The sequence below is a fragment of the Salvelinus fontinalis genome, chromosome 19 (assembly GCF_029448725.1).
Source record: "Salvelinus fontinalis isolate EN_2023a chromosome 19, ASM2944872v1, whole genome shotgun sequence".
Taxonomy (NCBI): domain Eukaryota; kingdom Metazoa; phylum Chordata; class Actinopteri; order Salmoniformes; family Salmonidae; genus Salvelinus; species Salvelinus fontinalis.
This window is the reverse complement of record NC_074683.1, coordinates 12547881-12564982: the sequence shown is the minus strand read 5'-3', so window position 1 is coordinate 12564982 and position 17102 is coordinate 12547881.

Sequence of the window (17102 nt, the reverse complement as noted above, 5' to 3'; positions counted from 1 at the left end):
AGAATCTTGTTTCTCGTGGTCTGACAATCCTTTATGTGCCTTTTACTGAGGAGTGGGTTCTGTCTGGCCACTTTACCATAAAGGCCTGATTGGTGGAGTGCTGCATAGATTGTTGTCCTTCTGGAAGGTTCTCCCATCTCCACAGAAGAACTCTGGAGCTCTGTCAGAGTGACCATCGGCTTCTTGGTTACCTCCCTGACCAAGGCCCTTCTCCCCCGATTGCTCAGTTTGGCCAGGTGGCCAGCTCTAGGAAGAGTATTGGTGGTTCCAAACTTATTCCATTTAAGAATGATGGAGACCACTGTGTTCTTGGGGAACTTCAATACGGCAGACATTTTTTTGGTACCCTTCCCCAGATCTGTGCCTCGATACAATCCTGTCTCAGAGTTCTACAGACAATTCCTTCAACCTCATGGCTTGGTTCTTTGCTTTGACATGCACTGTCAACTGTGGGACCTTACATAGACAGGTGTGGGCCTTTCCAAATCATGTCCAATCAATTGAATTTACCACAGGTGGACTCCAAGTTGTAGAAAACATCTCAAGGATGATCAATGGAAACAGGATGCATCTGAGCTCAATTTCGAGTCTCATAGCAAAGGGTTTGAACACTTAAGTAAGCTATTTCCGTTTAAAAATGTTCAGTAAAGAGATGGAATAAGAATAAGTACATATAATTATATGGATGAGCAATGACCGAGTGGCATAGGCAAGATGTAATATATGGTATAGAATACAGTATATACAGTCGTGGCCAAAAGTTGAGAATGACACAAATATTAATTTCCACAAAGTTTGCTGCTTCAGTGTCTTTAGATATTTTTGTCAGATGTTACTATGGAATACTGAAGTATAATTACAAGCATTTCATAAGTGTCAAAGGCTTTTATTGACAATTACATGAAGTTGATGCAGAGTAGGTATTTGCAGTGTTGACCCTTCTTTTTCAAGACCTCTGCAATCCGCCCTGGCATGCTGTCAGGGCATTCTTGTATAATCAATGCTTGGAGTTTGTCAGAATTTGTGGGTTTTTGTTTGTCCACCCGCCTCTTGAGGATTGACCACAAGTTCTCAATGGGATTAAGGTCTGGGGAGTTTCCTGGGCCAAAATATTGATGTTTTGTTCCCCGAGCCACTTAGTTATCACTTTTGCCTTATGGCAAGGTGCTCCATCATGCTGGAAAAGGCATTGTTCGTCACCAAACTGTTCCTGGATGGTTGGGAGAAGTTGCTCTCGGAGGATTTTAACACAATTTTGCAAAATTGTGACTGAGCCCACTCCCTTGACTGAGAAACAACCCCACACATGAATGGTCTCAGGATGCCTTACTGTTGGCATGACACAGGACTGATGGTAGCGCTCACCTTGTCTTCTCCGGACAAGCTTTTTTCCTGATGCCCCAAACAATTGGAAAGGGGATTCATCAGAGAAAATGACTTTACCCCAGTCCTCAGCAGTCCAATCCCTGTGCCTTTTGCAGAATATCAGTCTGTTCCTGATGTTTTTCCTGGAGAGAAGTGGCTTCTTTGCTGCCCTTCTTGACACCAGGCGATTCTCCAAAAGTCTTTGCCTCACTGTGCGTGCAGGTGCACTCACACCTGCCTGCTGCCATTCCTGAGCAAGTTCTGTACTGGTGGTGCCCCGATCTCGCAGCTGAATCATCTTTAGGAGACGGTCCTTGCGCTTGCTGGACTTTCTTGGGCGCCCTGAAGCCTTCTTCACAACAATTGAACCGCTCTCCTTGAAGTTCTTGATGATCCGATAAATGATTGATTTAGGTGCAATCTTACTGGCAGCAATATCCTTGCCTCTGAAGCCCTTTTTGTGCAAAGCAATGATGACGGCACGTGTTTCCTTGCAGCTAACCATGTTTGACAGAGGAAGAACAATGATTCCAAGCACCACCCTCCTTTTGAAGCTTCCAGTCTGTTATTCGAACTCAATCAGCATTACAGAGTGATCTCAAGCCTTGTCCTCGTCAACATGCGTTGTGCAGACCGCAACTCCTCTGGAGAGCCTTGCGGTTGTGGGCGGTGCAGTTGCCGTACCAGTCGGTGATACAGCCCGACATGATGCTCTCAATTGTGCACCTGTACAAGTTTGTGAGGGTTTTAGGTCTCCTGAGGTTGAAGAGGCATTGTTGAAATTTCTTCACCACACTGTCTGTGTGGGTGGCGACAGAGATGGCGCGGACAGAGATGATTGCCTCACTTCTAGTCCTTAGAAAACTATGCAGTATTTATTTTTTTATGTATTATTTCTTACATTGTTAGTATTGTTATTACATACAGCCGGGAAGAACTGTTGGATATCAGAGCGACGTCAATTTACCAATATTACGACAAGGAATACGACTTTCCCGAAGCGATCCTTTGTTCTCACCACCACCCAGGACATTGGATCTGATTCCAGAGGCCGCCCCAAAACAACCCTTGCTGCAGAAGAGGTAGACGGAGCGGCCTCCTGGTCAGGCTTCGAAGGCGTGCACACCACCCACCACTTCCGAGTAGATTACTCGCCAATGTCCAGTCTCTAGATAACGAGGTAGACGAAATTAGTGCAAGGGTTGCTTTCCAGAGAGACATCCGGGATTGTAACATTCTCTGTTTCACGGAAACATGGCTCTCTCAGGATATGTTGTTGGAGTCGGTACAGCCACCAGGATACTTTATGCGTCGCGCCGACAGAAATAAACATCTCTCTGGGACGAAACGCTTCATGATTAACGACTGATTTATTCGTAACAATATGCAGGAAGTCAAGTCCTTTTGTTCACCTGACCTAGAATTCCTTACAACCAAATGCCGACCATATTATCTCCCAAGAGAATTCTCGTCAGTCATTATCACAGCCGTGTATATCCCTCCTCAAGCCGATACCACGACAGCCCTCAAGGAACTTCACTGTGCAAACTGGAAACCATATATTCTGAGGCTGCATTTATTGTAGCTGGGGATTTTAACAAAGCAAATTTGAGAACAAGGCTACCTAAATTTTATCAGCATATTGATTGTAGCACTTGTGCAAGCAATACACTGGATCACTGTAACTCTAACTTCCGCGATGCATACAAGACCCTCCCCCGCCCTCCCTTCGGCAAATCCAACCACGACTCCATTTTGCTCCTACCGCCCTATAGGTAGAAACTCAAACAGGATGTACCCATGACTAGAACTATCCAACGCTGGTCTGACCAATCGGAATCCATGCTTCAAGATTGTTTTGCTCATGCAGACTGGGAAATGTTCCGGGCAGCCGTAGAGAATAACATCGATTTATACGCTGATTCGGTGAGTGAGTTTATAAGGAATTGCATTGGAGATATTGTACCTACTGTGACTATTAAAACCTACCCTAACCAGAAACCATGAATAGATGGCGGCATTCGCACAAAACTGAAAGCGCGAACCACTGCATTTAACCATGGAAAGATGACTGGGAATATGGCTGAATATAAACAGTGTAGTTATTCCCTCCGCAAGGCAATCGAACAAGTGAAATGTCGGTATAGGGACAAAGTGGAGTCGCAATTCATCGGCTCAGACACGAGATGTACAGTGGAGCAAAAAAGTATTTAGTCAGCCACCAATTGTGCAAGTTCTCCCACTTAAAAAGATGAGAGAGGCCTGTAATTTTTATTATAGATACACTTCAACTATGACAGACAAAATGAGAAAAAATATCCAGGAAATCACATTGTAGGATTTTTAAGGAATTTATTTGCAAATTATGGTGGAAAATAAGTATTTGGTCAATAACAAAAGTTTATCTCAATACTTTGTTATATATCCTTTGTTGACAATGACAGAGGTCAAACGTTTTCGGTAAGTCTTCACAAGGTTTTCACACACTGTTGCTGATATTTTGGCCCATTCCTCCATGCAGATCTCCTCTAGAGCAGTGATGTTTTGGGGCTGTTGCTGGGCAACACGGACTTTCAACTCCCTCCAAAGATTTTCTATGGGGTTGAGATCTGGAGACTGGCTAGGCCACTCCAGGACCTTGAAATGCTTCTTACAAAGCCACTCCTTCGTTGCCCGGGCGGTGTGTTTGGGATCATTGTCATGCTGAAAGACCCAGCCACGTTTCATCTTCAATGCCCTTGCTGATGGTAGGCTTTGTTACTTTGGTCCCAGCTCCCTGCAGGTCATTCACTAGGTCCCCCCGTGTGGTTCTGGGACTTTTGCTCACCGTTCTTGTGATCATTTTGACCCCACGGGGTGAGATCTTGCGTGGAGCCCCAGATCGAGGGAGATTGTCAGTGGTCTTGTATGTCTTCCATTTCCTAATAATTGCTCCCACAGTTGATTTCTTCAAACCAAGCTGCTTACCTATTGCAGATTCAGTCTTCCCAGCCTGATGCAGGTATACAATTTTGTTTCTGGTGTCCTTTGACAGCTCTTTGGTCTTGGCCATAGTGGAGTTTGGAGTGTGATTGTTTGAGGTTGTGGACAGGTGTCTTTTATACTGATAACAAGTTCAAACAGGTGTCATTAATTTTTATTTATTTATTTTATTTATTTTACCGTTATTTTACCAGGTAAGTTGACTGAGAACACGTTCTCATTTGCAGCAACGACCTGGGGAATAGTTACAGGGGAGAGGAGGGGGATGAATGAGCCAATTGTAAACTGGGGATTATTAGGTGACCATGATGGTTAGAGGGCCAGATTGGGAATTTAGCCAGGACACCGGGGTTAACACCCCTACTCTTACGATAAGTGCCGTGGGATCTTTAATGACCTCAGAGAGTCAGGACACCCGTTTAACGTCCCATCCGAAAGACGGCACCCTGCACAGGGCAGTGTCCCCAATCACTGCCCTGGGGCATTGGGATATTTTTTAGACCAGAGGAAAGAGTGCCTCCTACTGGCCCTCCAACACCACTTCCAGCAGCATCTGGTCTCCCATCCAGGGACTGACCAGGACCAACCCTGCTTAGCTTCAGAAGCAAGCCAGTAGTGGTATGCAGGGTGGTATGCTGCTGGCAGGTAATACAGGTAACGAGTGGAGGACAGAGGAGCCTCTTAACCTCTACAGAGTACCTAACCCGGATCCGGGAGCACCCCCCACCTCCCCCACACTGATTAGCATCGCTAGCATAGCGTCACAATTAAATAGTAGCATCTAAATATCATTAAATCACAAGTCCAAGACACCCAATGAAAGACACAGATCTTGTGAATAAAACCACCATTTCAGATTTTTTAAATGTTTTACAGGGAAGACAAAATATGTAAATCTATTAGCTAAACACGTTAGCAAAAGACACCATTTTCTTACTCCAACAGTTTCTTACTCCATCAGGTGCTATCACCAATTCGGCTAAACTAAGATATTGATAGCCACAAACCAACAAACAAATTCATAAGATGACAGTCTGATAACATATTTATGGTATAGCATAGTTTTTTTTTTTTAAATGTGCATTTTTCAGGTATAAATCACAGTTCTACATTGCAGCTGCAATCTGATATAGTGCTGATGCAGCTAGAACAATTACAGAGACCAACGTTATATAACTAATTACTTGTCTTAAAACATTTCAGAAAAAATACACAGCGTACAGACATTGAAAGCCCAACATCTGGTGAATCCAAACAATATTTCAGATTTTTTAAATGTTTTATAGCGAAAACAAAATGTAGCGCTAAATTAGCATAACCAGGCCAGCCAGAACCAGCTGGACGCGCCCGACCAGTTCACATGCACGACAGATATATGAAATAACATCGTAAATTGGTTCTTACTATTGCTGATCTTTCATCAGAATGTTGATCAAGGTGTCCTTAGTCCTGATGAGTCGTTCAATCCATTCACAATGGCAACTTCCCCTCTTCATTTAGCCTGGGTACTGGTCGACTGGCACGGTCCCTGTCCAAAGTTAAAAAACTCAAAGAACGGAACACGGCAAAACTCCCGAAAAAATTCTAATAATCTGATTAAACTATATTGAAAAAACATACATTACGGTGATATGGTCACATGTATCAAACAAACTTCGAGACGGAGATAGTTTTCATCCGTAACGTCAGCATAACAAAAGACAATGGCAGCTCTAAGACGCGCTTCTGAGAAAACCGGAAGTTGTCGGTCACGCTAAAGAAATAGGTCTTATTTCACATCAGTACAAGATAAACAAAAAATTTCTCCTCTGACAACTTCCTGACACCTAGAGGAAGAAGAACGAAGTCTGTTTCGGGTCATAGGTGGCATGACCATATATAGGCAGAGCGTTGAAGCGAGCATACACATCTTGCAATCTTCTTCTGGCTCAGGGAAAGTGCTGTGAAATGACCTGTGTTTCACTCAGAGACGAAATTGAAACGGATTTAGAAACCATAGCTTGTTTTCTATCCACTGGTATATGGTTATATGCATATAGTAACAGCAATAATTGAATAAGAGGCAGTTTAATCTGTAGAGGCAATTATGCTAATGCGAAACAGCACCCCCTGTATTCTCAAGAACCTCTTAAAGAAGAAGTTACAGGTCTGTGAGAGCCAGAAATCTTGCTTGTTTGTAGGTGACCAAATACTTTTTTCCCACCATAATTTGCAAATAAATTCATAAAAAATCCTACAATGTGATTTTCTGGAATGTTTTTTCTCCTTTTGTCTGTCATATTTGAAGTGTACCTACGATGAAAATTACAGGCCTCTCTCATCTTTTTAAGTGGGAGAACTTGCACAATTGGTGGCTGACTAAATACCTTTTTGCCCCACTGTATGTGGCAGGGTCTATAGGCAATTACGGACTACAAAAAGAAAACCAGCCATGTCACGGACACCAACGTCTTTCTTCCAGACAAACTAAACACCTTCTTTGCCTGCTTTGAGGATAATACAGTGCCACCGATGCGGCCCGCTACCAAGGACTGCTGGCCCCCCCTCTCCTTCTCCATGGCCGACATGAGTAAGAACTTTAAACGTGTCAACCTTCACAAGGCTGCAGGCCCAGACGGCATCCCCAGCCGCGTCCTCAGAGCATGCGCAGACCAGCTGGCTGGTGTGTTTACGGACATATTCAATCTCTCATTATCCCAGTCTTCTGTCGCCACATATTTCAAGATGGCCACCATTGTTCCTGTACCCAAGAAGGCAAAGATAACTGAAGTAAATGACTGCCGCCCCGTAGCACTCACTTCTGTCATCATGCTTTGAGAGACTAGTCAAGAATCATATCACCTCCACCTTACCTGCCACCCTAGACCCACTTCAATTTGCATACCGCCCCAATAGGTCCACATACAATGCAATCGCCATCACACTGGACACTGCCCTATCCCATCTGGACACGAGGAATACCTATGTAAGAATGCTGTTCATCGACTGCAGCTCAGCATTAACACCAAGTTCATCATTAAGCTTGAGGCCCTGGATCTAAACCTTGCACTGTGCAATTGCGTCCTGGACTTTCTGACGGGCCACCCCAGGTGGTGAAGGTAGGAAACAACATCTCCTCTTTGCCTATCAACAACACTGGAGCCCCACAAAGGTGCATGCTCAGCCCTCTCCTGTACTCCCTGTTCACCCATGACTGAGTGGCCATGCACGCCTCCAACTCAATCATCAAGTTTGCAGACGACTTAACAGTAGTGGGCTTGATTACCAACAACGGCGAGACAGCCTACAGCGAGGAGGTGAAGGGCACTTTGAGTGTGGTGTCAGGAAAACAACCTCTCACTCAACGTCAACAAAACAAAGGAGATGATCGTGGACTTCATGAAACAGCAGAGGGAGCACCCCCCTATCCACCTCGACGGGACAGCAGCGGAGAAGGTGGAAAGTTTTAAGTTCCTCGGCGTACACATCACGGACAAAAGCTATCAACTTCCTTGTCCATTTCCCATCGGGAGTAGACTTATGTATTAGGCTCGGTCAAATGTAGGGTTAAGGAGCAGTTTTGCGGACACAGATTACACCTAGTCCGGGACTAGATTTTTTATTGATCTTGCTTTTTAGACCAAGACTATATTTAATCTGTGTTCACTTATTTAAACCATAATGTTTATATGAGTGTAATGGGATGATGTCTTACATGAAAAAACATGTTACATTACCAAGTATATTAATGGGGTAAACCTACTCTAAGAGTATGAATCCAACTGTTTCAGAGAAGGTTTGAATCCTAATCAACCCATCCAATGCGAGTACATCTGTTGTTGAAGTAAAGTAGATCAAAAAGCTACAGTACTCTTGTAGTAGTCAGGCTGCCTGTGCTGAAAAGCCTTGTTAGTGCATAGATCAAATTAGCTTTTGAATTTCCTGCCTTTTCTGGCTTCAGACAAAAGCTAATATTTCACTTAAAACCAAACGTTTTGTATTAATAAGACCCAAGTTATAAAGGAGGACTAGTTAATGATAAAGCCTATAGGGATGAGTACATGAATGAGGAATGAGCCAGCATGAGAACCTACCACGAGGGGCATGAGAGTGTTCAAGGGTATGGGCAGAGAGCATGGATTAGTGTTGGGAGGAATATATGACTGAATGCCCAGACTGCTGAAAAAGACGCAAGTCAGACAGGTGTAAGAGATGCATCTGACAGCAAAGCAGAAAGAGACCAAATCAGTTATTGCTATGTGGGGGTAAGGGAACAACAATGATGTTTACGACTGGGTATGGTCTCAAGGTTAGAGAGGACAGAAAAAAGGGAGGCTGATCAGGTGCATGTGGGTTCCAACTGTTTAAGAGCGATGTAAAACATCTGCACATACAAGCCTTAATGGAACATCCTGCGCAAATGGACTCCACACATACCTTTTTATATAGTCAGTCTCAATGACAACATGCTTTTAGAAAAAAATACAGGGCTATATTCACCTTGTTAAGATTGCCAGCGGGTGAGCAGCAGGGGAACCAAATAAATAAGCAGGGTAAAATTGAGCTTTAACGTCCTACAAGGGTGCGAGCAAAGGAACATGTGGTGCAAATCCCAACGCATTCCAATCAGATGGTTGTCGTACGCGGGTTTATTGAACATGTCCGTGGTGTTCAGTTACTGAAGTGCAGAGCCATATGCCTCATTTCCTGAATGTTTAATGAGAGAAAGATGGGCTGGCCCCACGCAGAGATAATCTCCCATTATCTGTTTCTGGGGAAGTTTATCGAACCATGAGAAATGCCCAGGCGAAGCAAAGTGTCTCCCAATCTTAATTTATTTTGGAAATGAAAATGCATTTCCGGAGCCCCACTGCTGTCCAAATAAGTGGTAAGGTGTGCCTTATCTATGGCATGGGCCACCCGTGTTGGCAGGAAGGTGAGGTGAAGATGAGGTGGAGGTGAAGATTGGTTGCCCTAGCGAATATTGGAGGGAATTTCTCACCTAGAAAACTGTCCCTGGATTAGTGTTAGAAATAATATTGAGTGCTTTGCACACAGTCAGGGTCTCTGCAGCGTTCAAATTCCATAACAACACTGCCATTGTGTGTCTCTTCTCTACCGGGAGTCCAGGCCTCTCACACCAAAGATTAAATGTTAATGTGCAGTGGCGAACATAGGGCCATAGATCACAGTTACAACTCTGGGCCAACTTCCAAGCCCATAGCCCAGGATTGAGATTGCGCTTGGCCCCAGTAATGACATGCTGCTGAGTGTATTGTGTCCCCACTTTGTATGCAGAGTGAACTAACGCTTAACACTGTTCAGATGAAGTCCTCAAATTGAAACACTACTTCATGCTAAATATATTTCTCCCATTGCCTTATAAAGCCACTGTCTATATGCAATAACGATTATTTTGTGGCTCAGCTAACAAGACTTCTGTGCACTGAAAAGCATAGCTAGCATAGCCAGACACACCAGATAAACTGGCAGATTTCACTGAGTAATCAATCAGCTGAGCTTAGCTAAACAAGGTCAGAACAAGTATATCAGGGAAACATGACGTGCTTCTTCAAAGCATTGGTAGTTATGACAGCTGTTTGTCCTGTTCTACTGCACAATCACATGTTCTTCCCTGGAAAGATGAAAGAAAATATTTCTAACATGGCTAGAGGCGTCTGAATGAAGGTGGTGGAAAGGGCCAGACAAACTGTTGTTATGGTGTCCATTTCATGCCCATTCCTGTCAGGAGATTAAATTTAAATTCAGTTTATAAATCATGGACTTCTCATAACAGTAGTGGATCATTTCAAATTCAATATCTTAATTTACTTGAATTTAACACAACTTCAAAGTTTGTAGAGAATTTGTGAGAAAGAAGAGCATTGTTTTACAAGATGCAACTTATGATCAAACTAATACATACGCAAAACGTCATCAGTTGTTCTCGATTTAAGGCAGATTCTTCATGCAGGACACCATTCAATCCTCATGAGGTGACTTTTATACTGTGGAAGATAGGTCATGTTCACTTGCACAGAGACTAATTGAACTTGGACCTAGAAAAATTCCATTGTCGTTTTGCAGAGCCATGAGTGTTTGTTTCCCCACAGTATTTCAGACTGATATTCCCAAAACAACTTGACCGTCCCTACGATGACAGGACATGCCCTGGGCAGTGCTAAAAGTGTCCACTTTCCCAACAGCAATCACATACAGTAGGCCTACAACACAATACCTCTGGATCACATTGACAAAATTGTAATCTCCCTCAATCCAACCCTCCAAGGCTACTCAACAGGGACTTGTCATCACTTCAGCACTGTGGGCAAAAGGCAGTCCATCTTCAAGTGAGACTGAAGATTATTTCAAAAGTGTGACAGTTCGGAGATTACATTTACATTTAAGTCATTTAGCAGACGCTCTTATCCAGAGCGACTTACAAATTGGTGCATTCACCTTATGACATCCAGTGGAACAGCCAATTTACAATAGTGCATCTAAATCTTTTAGGGGGGGGGGGGGGGTCAGAAGGATTGCTTTATCCTATCCTAGGTATTCCTTGAAGAGGTGGGGTTTCAGGTGTCTCCGGAAGGTGGTGATTGACTCCGCTGTCCTGGCGTCGTGAGGGAGTTTGTTCCACCATTGGGGTGCCAGAGCAGCGAACAGTTTTGACTGGGCTGAGCGGGAACTGTACTTCCTCAGTGGTAGGGAGGCGAGCAGGCCAGAGGTGGATGAACGCAGTGCCCTTGTTTGGGTGTAGGGCCTGATCCGAGCCTGAAGGTACTGAGGTGCCGTTCCCCTCACAGCTCCGTAGGCAAGCACCATGGTCTTGTAGCGGATGCGAGCTTCAACTGGAAGCCAGTGGAGAGAGCGGAGGAGCGGGGTGACGTGAGAGAACTTGGGAAGGTTGAACACCAGACGGGCTGCGGCGTTCTGGATGAGTTGTAGGGGTTTAATGGCACAGGCAGGGAGCCCAGCCAACAGCGAGTTGCAGTAATCCAGACGGGAGATGACAAGTGCCTGGATTAGGACCTGCGCGGCTTCCTGTGTGAGGCAGGGTCGTACTCTGCGGATGTTGTAGAGCATGAACCTACAGGAACGGGCCACCGCCTTGATGTTAGTTGAGAACGACAGGGTGTTGTCCAGGATCACGCCAAGGTTCTTAGCGCTCTGGGAGGAGGACACAATGGAGTTGTCAACCGTGATGGCGAGATCATGGAACGGGCAGTCCTTCCCCCGGAGGAAGAGCAGCTCCGTCTTGCCGAGGTTCAGCTTGAGGTGGTGATCCGTCATCCACACTGATATGTCTGCCAGACATGCAGAGATGCGATTCGCCACCTGGTCATCAGAAGGGGGAAAGGAGAAGATTAATTGTGTGTCGTCTGCATAGCAATGATAGGAGAGACCATGTGAGGTTATGACAGAGCCAAGTGACTTGGTGTATAGCGAGAATAGGAGAGGGCCTAGAACAGAGCCCTGGGGGACACCAGTGGTGAGAGCGCGTGGTGAGGAGACAGATTCTCGCCACGCCACCTGGTAGGAGCGACCTGTCAGGTAGGACGCAATCCAAGCGTGGGCCGCGCCGGAGATGCCCAACTCGGAGAGGGTGGAGAGGAGGATCTGATGGTTCACAGTATCGAAGGCAGCCGATAGGTCTAGAAGGATGAGAGCAGAGGAGAGAGAGTTAGCTTTAGCAGTGCGGAGCGCCTCCGTGATACAGAGAAGAGCAGTCTCAGTTGAGTGACTAGTCTTGAAACCTGACTGATTTGGATCAAGAAGGTCATTCTGAGAGAGATAGCAGGAGAGCTGGCCAAGGACGGCACGTTCAAGAGTTTTGGAGAGAAAAGAAAGAAGGGATACTGGTCTGTAGTTGTTGACATCGGAGGGATCGAGTGTAGGTTTTTTCAGAAGGGGTGCAACTCTCGCTCTCTTGAAGACGGAAGGGACGTAGCCAGCGGTCAAGGATGAGTTGATGAGCGAGGTGAGGTAAGGGAGAAGGTCTCCGGAAATGGTCTGGAGAAGAGAGGAGGGGATAGGGTCAAGCGGGCAGGTTGTTGGGCGGCCAGCCGTCACAAGACGCAAGATTTCATCTGGAGAGAGAGGGGAGAAAGAGGTCAGAGCACAGGGTAGGGCAGTGTGAGCAGAACCAGCGGTGTCGTTTGACTTAGCAAACGAGGATCGGATGTCGTCGACCTTCTTTTCGAAATGGTTGACGAATTCGTCTGCAGAGAGGGAGGAGGGGGGGGGGGGGATTCAGGAGGGAGGAGAAGGTGGCAAAGAGCTTCCTAGGGTTAGAGGCAGATGCTTGGAATTTAGAGTGGTAGAAAGTGGCTTTAGCAGCAGAGACAGAAGAGGAAAATGTAGAGAGGAGGGAGTGAAAGGATGCCAGGTCCGCAGGGAGGCGAGTTTTCCTCCATTTCCGCTCGGCTGCCCGGAGCCCTGTTCTGTGAGCTCGCAATGAGTCGTCGAGCCACGAAGCGGGAGGGGAGGACCGAGCCGGCCTGGAGGATAGGGGACATAGAGAGTCAAAGGATGCAGAAAGGGAGGAGAGGAGGGTTGAGGAGGCAGAATCAGGAGATAGGTTGGAGAAGGTTTGAGCAGAGGGAAGAGATGATAGGATGGAAGAGGAGAGAGTAGCGGGGGAGAGAGAGCGAAGGTTGGGACGGCGCGATACCATCCGAGTAGGGGCAGTGTGGGAAGTGTTGGATGAGAGCGAGAGGGAAAAGGATACAAGGTAGTGGTCGGAGACTTGGAGGGGAGTTGCAATGAGGTTAGTGGAAGAACAGCATCTAGTAAAGATGAGGTCAAGCGTATTGCCTGCCTTGTGAGTAGGGGGGGAAGGTGAGAGGGTGAGGTCAAAAGAGGAGAGGAGTGGAAAGAAGGAGGCAGAGAGGAATGAGTCAAAGGTAGACGTGGGGAGGTTAAAGTCACCCAGAACTGTGAGAGGTGAGCCGTCCTCAGGAAAGGAGCTTATCAAGGCATCAAGCTCATTGATGAACTCTCCGAGGGAACCTGGAGGGCGATAAATGATAAGGATGTTAAGCTTGAAAGGGCTGGTAACTGTGACAGCATGGAATTCAAAGGAGGCGATAGACAGATGGGTAAGGGGAGAAAGAGAGAATGACCACTTGGGAGAGATGAGGATCCCGGTGCCACCACCCCGCTGACCAGAAGCTCTCGGGGTGTGCGAGAACACGTGGGCAGACGAAGAGAGAGCAGTAGGAGTAGCAGTGTTATCTGTGGTGAGCCATGTTTCCGTCAGTGCCAAGAAGTCGAGGGACTGGAGGGAAGCATAGGCTGAGATGAGCTCTGCCTTGTTGGCCGCAGATCGGCAGTTCCAGAGGCTACCGGAGACCTGGAACTCCACGTGGGTCGTGCGGGCTGGGACCACCAGGTTAGGGTGGCCGCGGCCACGCGGTGTGAAGCGTTTGTATGGTCTGTGCAGAGAGGAGAGAACAGGGATAGACAGACACATAGTTGACAGGCTACAGAAGAGGCTACGCTAATGCAAAGGAGATTAGAATGACAAGTGGACTACACGTCTCGAATGTTCAGAAAGTTAAGCTTACGTTGCAAAAAAAATAAAAAATCTTATTGACTAAAATGATATAGTACTGCTGGCTGGTGAAGTAGGCTGGCTAGCAGTGGCTGCGTTGTTGAAAGTGTAGCTGGCTAGGTAACCTCGACAATTTCTCTAAATTTCTCTAAACTACACAATTATCTTGGATACAAGGACAGCAAAGACAACTATGTAGCTAGCTAACACTACGCTAATCAAGTCGTTCCGTTGTAATGTAAGTTTCTACAGTGCTGCTATTCGGTAGAAGTTGGCTAGCTAGCAGTGTTAGCTAGCAGTGTTGACTCGGTAGGAGAACGGCAGCGCGGCGGACGAAAATAGCTGGCTAGTTAACCTGTTGAGGCTGGGGGCGCTGTTGTCACTATTTATGGTAATCGTGTAATTTTTGAAACGGCTTCCTACAAAATTCTTGATCGTACAATATGCATATTATTATTATTATTGGATAGAAAACAGTCTATAGTTTCTATAGGAGTTGAAATTTTGTCTCTAAGTGGAACAGAACCCATTCTACAGCAATTTCCCTGACATGGAGTCAGATTTCAGAAATTTTGGCCACTGTTCTGGAGTCAGTTTTAAAGCCAATGTTATTCCTATGAGTATACGGACACTGCTTACGTCTTCCCCTGGATGCCTTTACGTGATGACGATTTGAATGGGGTCGATTGCGCGTTCACAGGCACTATAAATTAAAAAACCCTGTAGCTAGTCACTCTTTTGGAGCTGCGTCTTGCGCCTGGAGGACACCGACCCGCACCTGTTCCAAGCATTAGTGTTGGGAGTAATCTTTCTCCGGTCATGTTAAGACTCGTTATAGGAGTTAAAAACATCATAAGGTAGTTAATTTAAAGCGTTTTATAGCAATTTATATCCGTTTAGTGCGATTTTGGGACATTTATTTCTGAAACGCTGTGAATCGCTGGGCACGCTTCCAGTTCATGCTGAACGCAGTTGGCATTTCCACATGGCAAGAGGACAGCTTTCCACCAAAAGACGATTAGACCCAAGAAAGGATCCTTTGCCCAAGATACTGATGGAAGAACAGCTCAAAGTAGGACATTTTTATTATGATAAATCGTGTTTCTGTCGAAAAATGTTAGTGGCTTAGGACGCCATGTTTTTTGACGTAGCTTCGCTTGGCGCAAACTGTATTGAAAAGTAAGGATAATTAAAAAAATGTAATTCCGCGATTGTATTAAGAATTAAATTGTCTATCAATCGCTGTCCACCCTATATTTTTTAGTCACGTTTATGAGTATTTATGTATACGAGTAGATCACTGTCAAATATGGCGCACGGACATTTTCTCACCAGCTGGGCTACTTTCCCCATTGTCTAACCATGATTTTGGTGGCTAAATATGCACATTTTCGAACAAACTGTATATGCATGTTGTAATGTGATGTTACAGGGGTGTCATCTGAAGAATTCTGAGAAGGTTAGTGAAAAAAATAATATATTTTGGCGATGTTTACGTTATCGCTCACTTTGGCTAGAATTAATGCTGGGGTAATGTTTGCACATGTGCTATGCTAATATAACGATTTATTGTGTTTTCGCTGTAAGACACTTAGAAAATCTGAAATATTGTCTGTATTCACAGGATCTGTGTCTTTCGATTAGTGTATGCTGTGTATTTTTACGAAATGTTTGATGATTAGTAAGTAGGTAATCACGTTGCTCTATGTAGTTATTCTAGTCCATTTGTGACGGTGGGTGCAATTGTAACCTATGCCATCTACCTGAAATATGCACATTTTTCTAACAAAACCTATCCCATACCATAAATATGTTATCAGACTGTCATCTGATGAGTTTTTTTCTTGGTTAGGGGCTATAAATATCTTAGTTTAGCCGAATTAGTGATAGCTACTGTTGTTGGTGGACAAATAAAAGATGGTGGATTATGCTAATGTGTTTTTAGGTAATAGATTTACATCTTTACATATTGTGTCTTCCCTGTAAAACATTTTAAAAATCGGACATGTTGGCTGGATTCACAAGATCTGTGTCTTTCATTAGCTGTATTGGACTTTAATGTGTGAAAGTTAAATATTTAAAAAATATATTTTTTTTTAATTTCGCGGCTCTGCCTTTTCAGTGGGGGTGGGGGGGGGAGTGCCGCTAGCGGCACCCTCATCCTAGACAGGTTAACCGATAATTACTCAAAACTACACAATTATCTTAGATACAAAGATAGCAAAGACAACTATGTAGCTAGCTAACACTACACTAATCAAGTCGTTCCGTTGTAATGTAATCGTTTCTACAGTGCTGCTATTCGGTGGCTAGCTGGCTAGCTAGCAAGGGTTGACTACGTTACGTTACGTTAGGATGAAAATAGCTGGCTAGCGAACCTCAATAACTACACAATTATCTTTGATACAAAGACGGCTATGTAGCTAGCTAAGATCAAACAAATCAAAGATAGCAAAGACAACTGTGTAGCTAGCTAACACTACACTAATCAAGTCGTTCCGTTGTAATGCAATCGTTTCTACAGTGCTGCTATTCGGTGGCTAGCTGGCTAGCTAGCAGTGTTGACTACGTTACGTTACGTTAGGACGAAAATAGCTGGCTAGCGAACCTCAATAACTACACAATTATGTTTGATACAAAGACGGCTATGTAGCTAGCTAAGATCAAACAAATCAAACCGTTGTACTGTAATGAAAATGAAAATGAAATGGTAATACTACCTGTGGAGCGAAGCGGAATGCGACTACTCCCTCCAAGATTACACAACTTGTCTCAGCAGCCATCTACTCAAACATGGAAAAAATATCAGTCATTGGAAAATATTAGAACGATTCTAACACGGAACCCAAACCGGCTGCGCGCGTGCACCATTGTGCGCTATCGTGCATAAATGTATTTTGTCCCCCTACACCAAACGCGATCACGACACGCAGGTTAAAATATCAAAACAAACTCTGAACCAATGACATTAATTTGGGGACAGGTCAAAAAGGATTAAACATGCATGGCAATTTAGCTAGTTAGCTTGCACTTGCTAGCTAATTTGTCCTATTTAGCTAGCTTGCTGTTGCTAGCTAATTTGTCCTGGGGTATTAACGTTGAGTTGTTATTTTACCTGAAATACACAAGGTCTTCTACTCCGACAATTAATCCACACATAAAACGACCAACCGAATCATTTCTAGTTATATCTCCTCCTTCCAGGCTTTTTCATCTT